Here is a 13,079-nt window from a genome sequence, read left to right as displayed (position 1 = left end):
ATTATCTACCTGACTTATCAGGATTTTGTAAAAGTTAATTCAATTCTTTGCGATAACAATACTGCCTTGTATTTATGTGACTTCTATATCATCAGACCTCTAAGCAGTTTTTTTTTTTTTTCTTCCGGTTGTTTAATAAATCTTGCAGCAGCTCCAAAAGATAGGTAGGGGGCAGTTTTTGCCTGCATCTTACAGAATAAAAAGAAATTTATCCAAGGGCATAGAGTGAGAGAAAAAAAAAAACTTAGAACTGAATTTTGGATTCATTTTCTTCCCATTTAACACAAATCCACCCCCAATTTGTTTACACATGAATTAAAATTCCACATTATTTGTGTTTGACTATTACGCATCACTTACACAATCATTTCAAATTTCAAATGATGGTTAGTATCATTAAATAGGAAAAGAGTAGCATGAAATAATGCCACTGTCATGGTGTGAACTCACATATGCATAGTATGCATAATATATGTCTCATTTAATAGTCATGCTTACTGTGAAATAAATAAAATGTGCACTATGGTTAAGTGAGTTTATTTAGGAATGGTATCATTAAATTTTTAAAAATATAACAACACAGAAGTCTTTGACTGCATTAATATAGCATCATTACTGTCTGAAAGTGATCTAGAAACTGTAAATGTTAACTTTTATTGTCTCTTGCTTCTGTTCTCCTCTAGTCTGTTATTCCAATGAGAAAAGGCTTTATAGTAAAAAAATCACAAAATCAACCTCATGATACTTTTTCAATTCGGGTCTGCTTGAAAGTACAAGTAGGAAGAAACAAATTCAGTTGGAGCTACTTTTCCCTTTTGTTTCATTGGAAGTACAGACTAAAAAAAGAGAAGATAAGAGAAAAGATCGCTACCCACCCCCCAGTTCTTTGAGGACTACTGAGAGGATCGACCCAAGAAGTCTTTATCTATTTTTGTTTCTTGTCCAAAAAACTGATTCAAGATGAATGAGGTTAACACTGAAGCCAAATTCAGTAGATTTTCAGGGTATAATTTCCAGTAGCATGCAACTCTATAAAATGTACAGTAGTCATTGAAAAATAAGATCTTTGGGACTTCACCCTCAGAGCACAAGAGTAGATTCCAAAGAAAAGGGGGTGACAAATCAAAGAACAAATACAGTTGAGTGGACTTTCACTACTTTGTGCTGCTTCCATTTCTCTGTTTGATCTGGACGAAGAGTAGAAATATTTCAGGCCTCAAGGGCGCAGATATCACTACCAGCATTTCAGCCTGGCAGAAACACACAAGTACACTGAGGAGGAAGGAAAGCAAGCAAAGCCCTAAGTTAATTTTGGTTATCTGCCTCTGGTGCTTGGAGTGTATGCGGGCCACAAATACTCAGTTTTGAAGCCTAAATCCTAGTTTTAAATGCTTGGCATGCCACACACCAGTTGTTTAATATCATTTGACTTTTGAATCTTTTTTACCTAATCTGTAAAATTGAAGATACATTACCTTCTTCATGTAAGACAGCTCTATAAGTGCAGAGCAAATACTCAATACCTTTTAGCTGTTGGAAGGTTATTTCATGCTTGAAATACCAACTTGCCTTTGACACTGCTCTCCAACACACTCCTCTAGATGGGAGACAACAACCTAACATACAGCCAGTTTTTTTTTTAATAAATTTATTTCCTGCTAGAAATAATAATAAAAAATTAAAGATCACCCTACCTTTTAAGACATAACATGAAGAGTAAACAACAGGGGTTACAATTCAGAAATTTTGCTTTGTAAGCAAATTGAAAGAATGGAATAAACTATTGCCTTCTCAGTTCTTGGGAAGACAGTCTTTTACATGAATCATCATACAAGAAATCAGCACCTGACTTTACAAATTTCTAGGAGGTCAAAGGTAAATTGGATGGATTGAATTTTTGACTATGCACCAGAAATGTTCTTTAGAGTTTGAAAAATTAACTTTAGAAAAGGTCAGAGAGAATACCTTATTTAATACATCATGGAGTAAATACATGCAATTTACCATGTGGAGATGTTACAGCATTTAAAGACATGAATAAGTTTAGATTAATGTCTGGAGGTAGATCCATGACTGTCATGGGAAAATGTTATGAGGAAGTGCTTAGCTACCTGTAGCTCTGTTACTTTCACCAGGTATGACAATTTGAGTTATATTGTGGGAGGGGGCCTGTTAATTTTCTCAAGTCAGGTAATGTCCTAGTAGTTGTAGTCTAATGAACCTCTAAGAAAACAACTGATTCATTGTTGAGGCTCTATGCCTGCCATCCAAATAATGGCCCTTTGCAGAGGCCCTGGGCCAAATCTTGTATTCCATTATTTCAGCTTCTAGTCCAACTATCTAATATTTCTAGATTTGGGTCCTCTTACTTACAAAAACATTATCTGCTTTTGTTTCCCTTTTATCTGCTGACTATGGATTCAGTCCTGAATGGATGACCTCATGGTGCCTACAGCTATTCTTCTTTAGAACCTAATTCTTGGTCCTGCTGGCCATGTCCTATGTCATCAGCCCGCAATCTTGGCATTTCATTTAGGAATGTTTGGAATTTATCCATAGACATTTAAGGGAACTTATTATAGAAATTATCTTATATTATATCTTTCAGAGCTCTTGTTCCAGTGCTAAGTAGATAACAAGTATCTCTTTTCTAGATTCTCTGTATCTACTTTGATATTGTACTTTTATTATTTTAATCATCTGTCTTACTCATCACTTCCATTGCACTGCCAACTCTACAAAAGGGATCCTATAAATATATATTTATCTCTATTCATATTTATCCCCTACGTTTTATCTCTTTATCATCTACATATTTATCTTTTAGCTTTAGTCTCTAACTCATTGCAAGCATGGAATAGACACTCATTGATTGTTGAATGAATGAATGAATGAATAAATGAATGGCAAAGCTGATGTTCTCATTATCTTTGAAAGCCTTTCTTAATATCATCAGATAATCATCAATGGGATGAATCACAGATACCCAACAAACATGTCACATAAAGCTAAATTTGCACCTAAGGGTTGAATCAATGAATAATTTAAAACAAACATCACTAACTTAAAATGCTCCTGTTTTTCAACATATTTCTATGAGTTGCAGCTTGTTTGAAAAGAATCCTGCCCAGAAGCAATGGCAAAGCTTTATCACATATAAAAATAAGGTTTAAGGGCCTCCCCAGTGGCGCAGCGGTTGAGCGCTGGGTTGCGAAGCTGCCCGCAGCCTCCGCGGCGCCGGTTCAATCCCCGGCTGCTCCCCGGCCACCAGAGGAGGGTCCCACATGGCGCGCGGACCTCTCCTGCCGTCCGCTGCTCCCCTCAGCAGTGTACTTCGGTCCTTCTGCCTGCTCTGCTCCCCGCTCTGGCTCTGGTGAATTCTCTCACCCTCCCGCGCTTCTGACTGTACCCAGTGCATGTATAAAAAAACTAAAAAACATGCCTCTTAAAAAAAAAAAAATAAAAAATAATAAAAATAAGGTTTAAAATTATTTTTTTTAAAAAGCAAACACTGTTTAAAAATGAACAATGGTGGGCCTCCCCAGTAGCGCAGCGGTTGAGCGCTGGGTTGCAAAGCTGCCCGCGGCCTCTGCAGCGCCTGTTCGATCCCCGGCTGCTCCCCGGCCACCGGAGGAGGGTCCCACATGGCGCGCAGACCTCTCCTGCCGCCCGCTGCTCCCCTCAGCAGTGTACTTCGGTCCTTCTGCCTGCTCTGCCTCCCGCTCTGGCTCTGGTGAATTCTCTCACCCTCCCGCACTTCTGACTGTACCCAGTGCATGTATAAACAAAACAAACAAATAAATAAATAAATAAATAAAACATGCCTCTATAAAAAAATAAAATAAATTAAATTAAAAAAATAAAAATGAACAATGGTGTAAAAAATATATTAAATAACTAACTAAATAAAATTATTTTAAAATTTAACCTACATCTATAGAGGGTCTACATAGTAACCACGTTGCTCAGTGTTTTTATTTTTATGCACATACACACACACAAAGATAAAGGTAGAAATCTTTCCAATATCCCAAAAGGTTCCTGTACCCTACCAGTTGATAATAACAGTACATATCCACTCTGACAAAGAAATGTTTATTTTGTTCTATAATCATAAATTAATTTTGCTCTCCTTGAACACATTTAATAGAACCATAGCATGTACTCTTGTGTCTAACTGCTATCATTGAATATTATAAGATTCATTATGCCTATAATATGTATTAGTGATTGACCATTTACTAATTCTACTGTTAATCAATATTTAGGTAGTTTCCTCTTTTTGTTCATTATGAATATGCATGAGCATTATTTCACAAGCCGTTTAGTAGACATAAGTGCTCATTCTCTAAAATTTATTCTGGGACCTGGAATCAATCAGTTCTAAGGAAGGGACATGTATATTTTTATTATCTAGCACCCAGCTTTCAAGATGTTTGTTCCAAATAGCAATATATTAAGAATTCCCAATTATTCCACACCTTCACAAATACCTAAGCAAAAAAAAAAAAAAAAAGCCATTTTGATGAAGGGGTATGTGTACCTCAAGGTTGGTTAATTTGCATATTTCTGAAGATTAATGATATTCAAAACTTTTACAAACATCTACTGACCATTTGGATATTCCACTTTCTGAAGTGCTTATTCCTGTCTTTGGTCAGTGTTAAAAATATTGGCTAGTCAGTCTTTTTCTTATGTATTTGTAGAATTCACATATAATTTGTGGACAATTGTAATTATGTGAATAAGTATAAAGATATTAACATTTATTTTATCCAACTTAGCAATTACTTCAAAACTTTTCTTTATGACTAACATTTTTATTTATTTATTTTTAAAGATTTATTTATTTGTACAAGAACTGGGGTACAGACCAGAGGCATGGGAGGTTGATAGAAGTCACGAGAGACAGAGTGGGAAGCAGAACAGGTAGACAAACCGAAGACACTGCTGAGGGGAGCAGTGGGCGAGGCAGGAGAGGTCTGCCATGGCAGGTGGGTTTCTCCCCGGCCAGCCAGTAATTGAACCGTTGCTGCAGAGACTGCAGACAGCTTCATAGAGCAGTGCTCAACCCGTTGCGCCACCGGGGAGGCCCATGACTAACAATTTTTATTTTCAGTTTAAGATATCATGCCCATGTTCATGAATATAATCTCTTATTTTTAAAGCTATGTAGTTTTTTCTATCACTTTTATGTCCATAATCCATCTGTAATTAAGTTTGTGTATTTGGCATGAAGTAGGTTAACATTCATATTTTTCATGTAGATACCAACTAACACAGAACCATTCATTGAAAAGACCATCCTTTTCCCACTTCATTGCTATGAAATATTTATTGTAAGTCAGGTGATTTTATATGTGCACATGTGTTTCTGAATTTTGTAATGTACTTAATTGATTAGTTTGTCAAAATCTTTGCTAATAAAGCTATTCTTAATTATTGTATTTTCATAACATATCTTGATATCTGGTATGAAGTCTGACAGTTCGTTCAGACTGTTTTAGAATTTCTTTGTCAGTTTATAAGCCATGCCAAACTTTCAAATGGAAATTCATGTGTCTTTAGATCAGTTAAGGAGAAATTAGGGGCCTCCCTGGTGGCACAAGGGGTTAAGACGCAACCTATGAAGCTATCCACAGCCACTGCAGCACAAGTGTGATCCCTGGCCAGGGAGCTACCCACATGGCACAGCAGACCTCTCGTGACTCACCTGCTTCTCCCCTCTGCAGTGTACCTCAGTCAGTCTTCCTGTTCTGTTCCCCACTCTGTCTCTGGTGAATCCTCTCACCCCCCCACACACCTCTGGCCTGTACCCCAGTTCTTGTATGCATAAATATTTTTTTTAAAAAAAGGAGAAATTAGCATCCTTAATATATACTGAGTCCCTGGATGCATGAACATATCATTTTCTTCATTTATTAAGACCTTCTTTAAATTTTCTCAGTAATATTTACTTCTTCACAGTGTAGATGTCCTGCACATCTTTCAATAAATTTATTCCCAGGAATCAGAAGTCTTTGGTTGGATTGTGGCTATTATATTTTTAAATTAATTTCAATCATTTTCTAGCATTTAGAAATAATTAATTTTGACATTATTTTTATAACTGATAGCATTATTCATGTCATTTACTAATTCTAATAATTTTAGATTATTTTAGAATTTCTATGTGCCTAACAATATATGCAAAATAGCTTCCATTTCCTTCTTCCAAGCATTTACACTCTGTATGTATTTATTTATGTATTTCTTAGGTTCTCCTGTGTATTGCCTTGACTAGGAAAACAAATAATGATGTTGAACAGAAATGGTGGCCCTGAGTTACCAGTTGTGATGGCAGTGGGCACAGGAAATCAGGAGAAAACACTTCATCACTTCACTATGATATATGTTGGTCAGTGGGGAAATTTTTGCAAAAGATGCTATTACATTAAATAACATCCTATTATCCTTACTTGACTGACTTTTTAAAAATCATGACTAGGTTTTAATTTTTACTGGATGCCTTTTCTTCATCTTTGGAAATGGTCACATGCTTTCTTCCTTTGTTCTGTAATTATAAATTGATTATCAAATGTTAAATTAATCTTGTATTCTTGAAACAAATTCTATATGAGCACATATGTATTACATTGATAAATCTGATCTACTTTCATTTTCTTTAGAATTTTTGCACCTATATTAATGAGTTTTTTTATCCATTAATTTTCCTTTATGAAATGTCCTTGCCAGATTTTACAATCAAGGTTTTGTTGGCTTCATAAAGCAAATTGATGTGTTGCCACTTTCTCTATATTTTGGTGCAATTTGTATTGCATTAGTGTCATTTTTTTCCCTTAAGTGTTTATGGAAGAACCATTGAAGTCATCTGGGCCTGCATACACACACACACACACACACACACAAACACACAAACACACATCTGGGAACAGGGAACTCAACTCACTAAGTGAATTGGAGTCCCCCAAGGTACAGTTGACTTCCAGGGTCTTTCAAAACAGTTATTTCATATTAATGTCTAAATTTTATAGTTGTTTCCAATAAGGGGACTAGTTTGATTCAAGCATGCTTGGACGTGATCTGATGCCTAAAATATTATAGTTTTTTTGTTTGTTTGTTTTTGTGTGTCCACTGCTTTCTTTCAACTACATCTGTGTTTTGTTGTTGTTGTTGTTATTTCCAGCAAGACTAGGATATTAATTTGCTGAGCATTTACTTTTATTGACAAGATGAAAGAAATTCTTCTCTATCAATGTCACCTGTAACCCTTAACTTGAATTGCAAACAATTAATTGGAGGACAGTGAATAATAAGAAAAAGGGAAGATTGCAAATATAATGATCTATGAACTCTAATTGTAGTTTCACATCATTAAAGATGGTATATTCTTCGCTAATAAAAACAAAACCTTTTTCTTCATTGGAGAAATAATTTCAAAATGATTTAGAGGGAGACTATGTAGGCTTTTCTTTTCAAAACCTTTTCCCTTTGCAAAGCAGCAGCACTAGCTCTCTGCCCACCTGTATCTATATAGGTGCCCCTTTTTTCATTTCTTTTTCCTAATAAAACTGTCCTTTTAAAATGTAAAAAAAAAAAAAAGGAAAAAGCAAATATAAATGCCTAACAGTTCAACACAGCTTAGAAGTTGTTCAACAACAATTGAGATTCCAAAGATGCAAATTTTCAAGCCTTACTCTAGACCTACCACATTAGAAACTCTGGGGTGGAGCCCAGCCTCTGTTTACCAGGCTCTCCTGGTGGTTCTGATAAATACAATGAACCCTTGCTCATGCTGGCCATCCACGACCACACTTTGCAAAGTATTGCCCCAGAGAAACAATACCTGGCACATAGAGATGATTAATTGATGTTTATTGAATAGTTGAATAAGCAGATTGATAAAATTAATCATGCTACTTATAGAATGACTTGCAATTTGGAAACAAAGTTCAATTCTATACATAACAGGATCAGAGATGATGGGAGGAAATGTTACATTTATCAAATCTTACACAAGAATTACACACTTGTGAATTTTCCATATCTCTCAAATGTTGACTCCAAAATACTACTAAGGGTTCAAGAGCAGAAACAGGGCCTCCCCGGTGGCGCAGCGGTTGAGCGCTGGGTTGCGAAGCTGCCCGCAGCCTCTGTGGTGCCGGTTCGATCCCCAGCTGCTCCCCGGCCACCGAAGGAGGGTCCCACCTGGCGCGCAGACCTCTCCTGCCGCCCGCTGCTCCCCTCAGCAGTGTACTTCGGTCCTTCTGCCTGCTCTGCTCCCCGCTCTGGCTCTGGTGAATTCTCTCACCCTCCCGCGCTTCTGACTGTACCCAGTGCTTGTATAAACAAAACAAACAAACAAATAAATAAAACATGCCTCTATAAAAAAAAAAAAAAACCTATAAAAAAAAGTTTTAAAAGAATTAATTTAAAAAAAAAAAAAAAAAGAGCAGAAACACCCTGGGATTCTGTGTCACAAAACAAAGGTTCTCAATGTGTGGTCCCTGAAACTATCAGTATTGGCATTACTTGGGAACTTGTGAGAAATGTACATTATTTGTCCTCAGTTAAGACTCACTGAATTAGAAACAGAAAATTTACAGACTTTCCAGGGGATTCAAATGCACACAAAACTGAAAATTACTGCCTTAGGATTTGTATTTTAATAAGTTGGCAATGAATCACATGAAAAAGTTAATTAAAGGTGGTATTTCAATAGGTATCAAGGAATAAGAAATGGAAAATTCCAAAGTAACTTTCCAAAATATTATGTACAAGTGTTCAAAGGAAATTCTCTAAACCAGTTTCACAATTCTTGAAGTATTCAGACAGATTATACATACATACATACACACACACACACATAACTACATACATATTTGTATATGTATATATTTATGCATATATGTAGATCTTAGAATTTTTAGTGTCTGTGTGTGTGCATGTGTGTATTTCTGAGAATTCTGGTGGAGCGGGAAGGTGTGCTTTGAGATTATCTCACAAAGAGACTGTACTCTAAGAATTGGTCAGAATAAAGGATATGTCGGTCTTTTTCTTGGGCCAGAGGTGGGCCATGTGACAGAATAATAAATATCCAGCCTGGAGTCATCTTGGGCCTAGTCTACTAGAGAGATTTCTGGGGTAAGAGTTTCAGGTATTAGCAAAACACTAATGGCCAGCCCTGGCTTTCTATCTAGGCATTGCTGAAGTTAGGGCAAGCCACCACAAAGATAAGATGCATAGGGTAAAAGAACAATAGATAGAAAGATCCAGTAAAATAAACTCTACAGTCTCTGACAGCTCCAAAAGAAAAAATCAACTCTAAACTGTTGTCAAGACTAGGGAGCAAAAAACTAGCTTATGAAACTACTATTTAAACAAAAGAGAATGCTTTCCTTTCCCACTCCAAGCTCATTTTGCTGCAGTTGTGTAGGAGTCAGAGACTATCTGATAAGGAGAGATGAGGGCAGTGAAAGCACAAGGTAGTGAGTGAAACGCAAAAGGAGTGAGCCATGCCCCTCCTTCCACTGCAGGCTTCCAGCAGAGGCAGGTTCCTGATGCTGGAAAGGGAAGAACACTTTATTTATTTATTTTTAAAGATTTATTTATTTATTTATACAAGCACTGGGTACAATCAGAAGCGGAGGGGAGGAGGGTGAGATAATTCACCAGAGCCAGAGAGGGGAGCAGAACAGGCAGACTGACAAAGTACACTGCTGAGGGGAGCAGCGGGTGCGGCAAGAGAGGTCTGCACACCATGTGGGACCCTCGCTGGTGGCAGGGGATGGAACTGGCACTGAAGAGGCTGCGGGCAGCTTTGCAACCCAGCTCTCAACTGCTGCGCCACTGGGGAGGTCCAGGAAGAACACTTTAATGGTAAACTCAGTGAACTGATATTCTGATGTCTAAATCAGGGCCAGTTTGTAAATTAAAGAGATTCCAGGTTATTTTAGTCCCAACAAAAGTGAGCCCAATTATCATGGACTTGAAGTTTTCGTCCAAGGGCAGAGGAACATTATCAGAACTGAACACATTGAGAAGGATGGTGAGAGACAAAAATAAAGTTGTGTTTTGATTATGTCAGGAGTCGTGCTTGCTCAACATACTGGTTACACACAGATTGAGCCTTTAACAATCTGGTTCTAGTCCAAAAATTCTAAACAACCAGAGCTGAGCCAGCTCTGAGCACGTGAAACCTATATTATAGCAACTCCACCTATGGACCCATGCCCAGATACCCAAAGAATCACTAACTGCAAAATTTAAGTTTAAAATAATTTATGAAGATATGGGGCAATTTGTAGTGACAAAGTGGCACGATCAATATAGATTTTCTGCTTTTGTTCTCAGTACTTTCTTAATGCAGTAGGTCTGCTGCTTCCAAGCATGTGATGTAGGACAAACCACTAATTCTTCAGCTCTCACTTCCCTCATCTGTGTTATAGAGGAGTGGGCTGGGTCATTTTTAATGTCAATATCTATGACTTCATAACATCATAGAAAACAAATTAATGTGTGAAATGCACATTTAATTCAGATGCTTGCAATTAGCTTGATGTATGATCTTTAGTGAATCTTATAATTTCTGTAAATTATTGATGTAATTGCTTTACCCATAAAATGACTGTTACTCCTCTGGGGTGGCAGCATAGTGAAGGTGAGTTATCTTAGGCTCTAAAAATAATGGCCTTCAAAAATGTTCATGTTCTAATCCCTGAAACTGTTAACATACAGTCTCACATGGGAAATGGAACTTTGGGGGCCACTCTGGTAGCTTAGGGGTTAAATTTCAGCACTACTTCCAAAATGGCCTGAGTTAATCCCCAGGCCAGGGAGGTGACCCACATGGCTCAGCACACCTCTCCTGTCTGCAAGCTGCTCTCCTCAGCAGTGTATTCCAGTCAATCTGCCTATTCTGCTCCCCACTCTGTCTCGCTCATACCCTCGCCCACCCCCGGCAGCTCTGGCCTACACCCCAGTTCTACACAAAAACAAATAAAATCTTTTTAAACAGTGCTCGCTTCAGCAGCACATATACTAAAAATGATACAGAGAAGATTAGCATGGCCCCTGCGCAAGGATGACATGCAAATTTGTGAAGAGCTCCATATTAAGATAAACTCATGCCCTTCGCAGCAACGTGGATGGAGCTAGAAGGTATTATGCTCAGTGCAATAAGGCAAAAGGAAAAAGAAAAATATTGGATGGTTTCACTTACAGCAGGAATATAGGGGAACTAAATAAGACATCAGTGTAAAAAAAATAACAGTACAAAACACAGCGAAGCAAAAACGGACAATTATAAATCAGAGACATCCTGCAGGGGAGGAGGAGGGAGAGGGATCAGAGGGAGGAAGGGAGGAGCACAGGGGACTGAGGTGATGGTGCACGGGTGCATTGGTGAAGGAAACTCTATGGGGACTACACCTGAGGGGGTGGGGGGAAGCAAATATTATTTAAAAATGAACAATGATGTAAAAAAAATAATTAATTAAAAAAACAAGAAAAGGAACTTTGTCCACATGATTAAAGACTTAGAAATGAGTAGATTATCCTGGTATGTCTAACCCAATCATGCAGGTCTGTGAAAATCATTCCCTGTGGTGGTTAGAGGGAGTCAGGACTACTGTAAAATAATCAAACAGACGCAAAGTTGCTGGTTTTAAAGATGGAGAAAGTAAGGCATGTGTCAGAGAACACAAGTGTCTCCAGAACTAAAAATGTCAAGGGAATAGAGTTTCCTACTTCCTCCAGAAAACAGCACAGTCCTGCCAATGCCTTGATTTTAGTTCAGTGAGACTCATTCATACTTTGACCTCTAGATAATAAATTTATGTTGCTTAAGCCATTAAATTTGTTAGGGGAGCCAGAGAGAACTAATACAAGTGTGAACATTCTTTTAATGTTCAAAATCCTATGCAAATTCAGGCTGTGCTAGTGACAAAAATATATTCTAAAAGGAGGTGAAATGAACATTAATTAAAAAAAAACAAACCCTACCAATATGCTACTAAGAAGGGGGGAGTCCCTAATGGTTATCCAGAGAACTGCTCTGTCCTCCACAGCACATACTTTTTCTTATCCAGATGGTATATTCTTTTCTTAAATATCTCATGCACAGAAATTCAGCAAATAATCTTAGTCACCAATTTTTATTACCACAAAATTCATTTTATTTTAATTAGAACAGATTTTTCAAAAGCACATAATGATTTTATTCTTAGTTGTGCTAACATAAAGAAAAACAAAATTTTCTCTGCATATCAATGTGGAAAACTATTCCCACATTAAATAAGTTTTTAGCTAAAGACAAAATGTAATATTTTCATTCTTGCTTTTAGGTAACAGCTACAATTTATTTTGATATTCAGGCTGTTACCATGATTGAGTATGTGGTGATTATCTGCTTGCTACCCTCAAGTTCTAACATTTGTCCACTTATTATTACCACTAATAGGTGGAATCATAATTTAGAATTATAGAGTCATAGCTTAGAATCCTCTAGAACAAACTCAAAACCTGACCCAGCAGAATAGTTAATACCCTAATTTTTTTCAAGATTTTGTTCATTTTTCCCAGTTGAACTGAGTATATACTTCTTATCAGGTTTAGTTATATGTATGTATATAAGTAAATATATATCTAGTATAGATATTAATTACTAAATAAATTACATGGATACATCCCTGTGTGTATATACATGTATATGTATATGTATATATTTTATATATGTGTGTGTTCATAGATAGATTATAAAATTTTCTATGGTAGTCCCTTAGACTATAACTCTTGATTAGGTTAAATATGTCAATGTGGATATATTTACTAGAAATTCTGGATTTTAGTTCCCCAACCCAGAAAGTCAATAATAGCATTGGTGGTTGACTAAACCTGAACTTAATGGTTTCCCTTATTTAATGTTCTTGAGATGCCAGAACTTCCATAAAATGATGTAAAGGAAGAAATACCAGGAGATTCAAGGAGAGAGAAATGTGGAGTGGAATTAACATTCTGGACTTATATTTTATCACTCCTCACTACATCCCAAAAGCACGCCCAGAAGACTATAGCATCAC

This window comes from Talpa europaea (assembly GCF_964194135.1).
Source record: "Talpa europaea genome assembly, chromosome: 10".
NCBI lineage: Eukaryota > Metazoa > Chordata > Mammalia > Eulipotyphla > Talpidae > Talpa > Talpa europaea.
The sequence above is the reverse complement of the archived record's forward strand: the minus strand, read 5'-3'. Positions refer to the sequence as shown.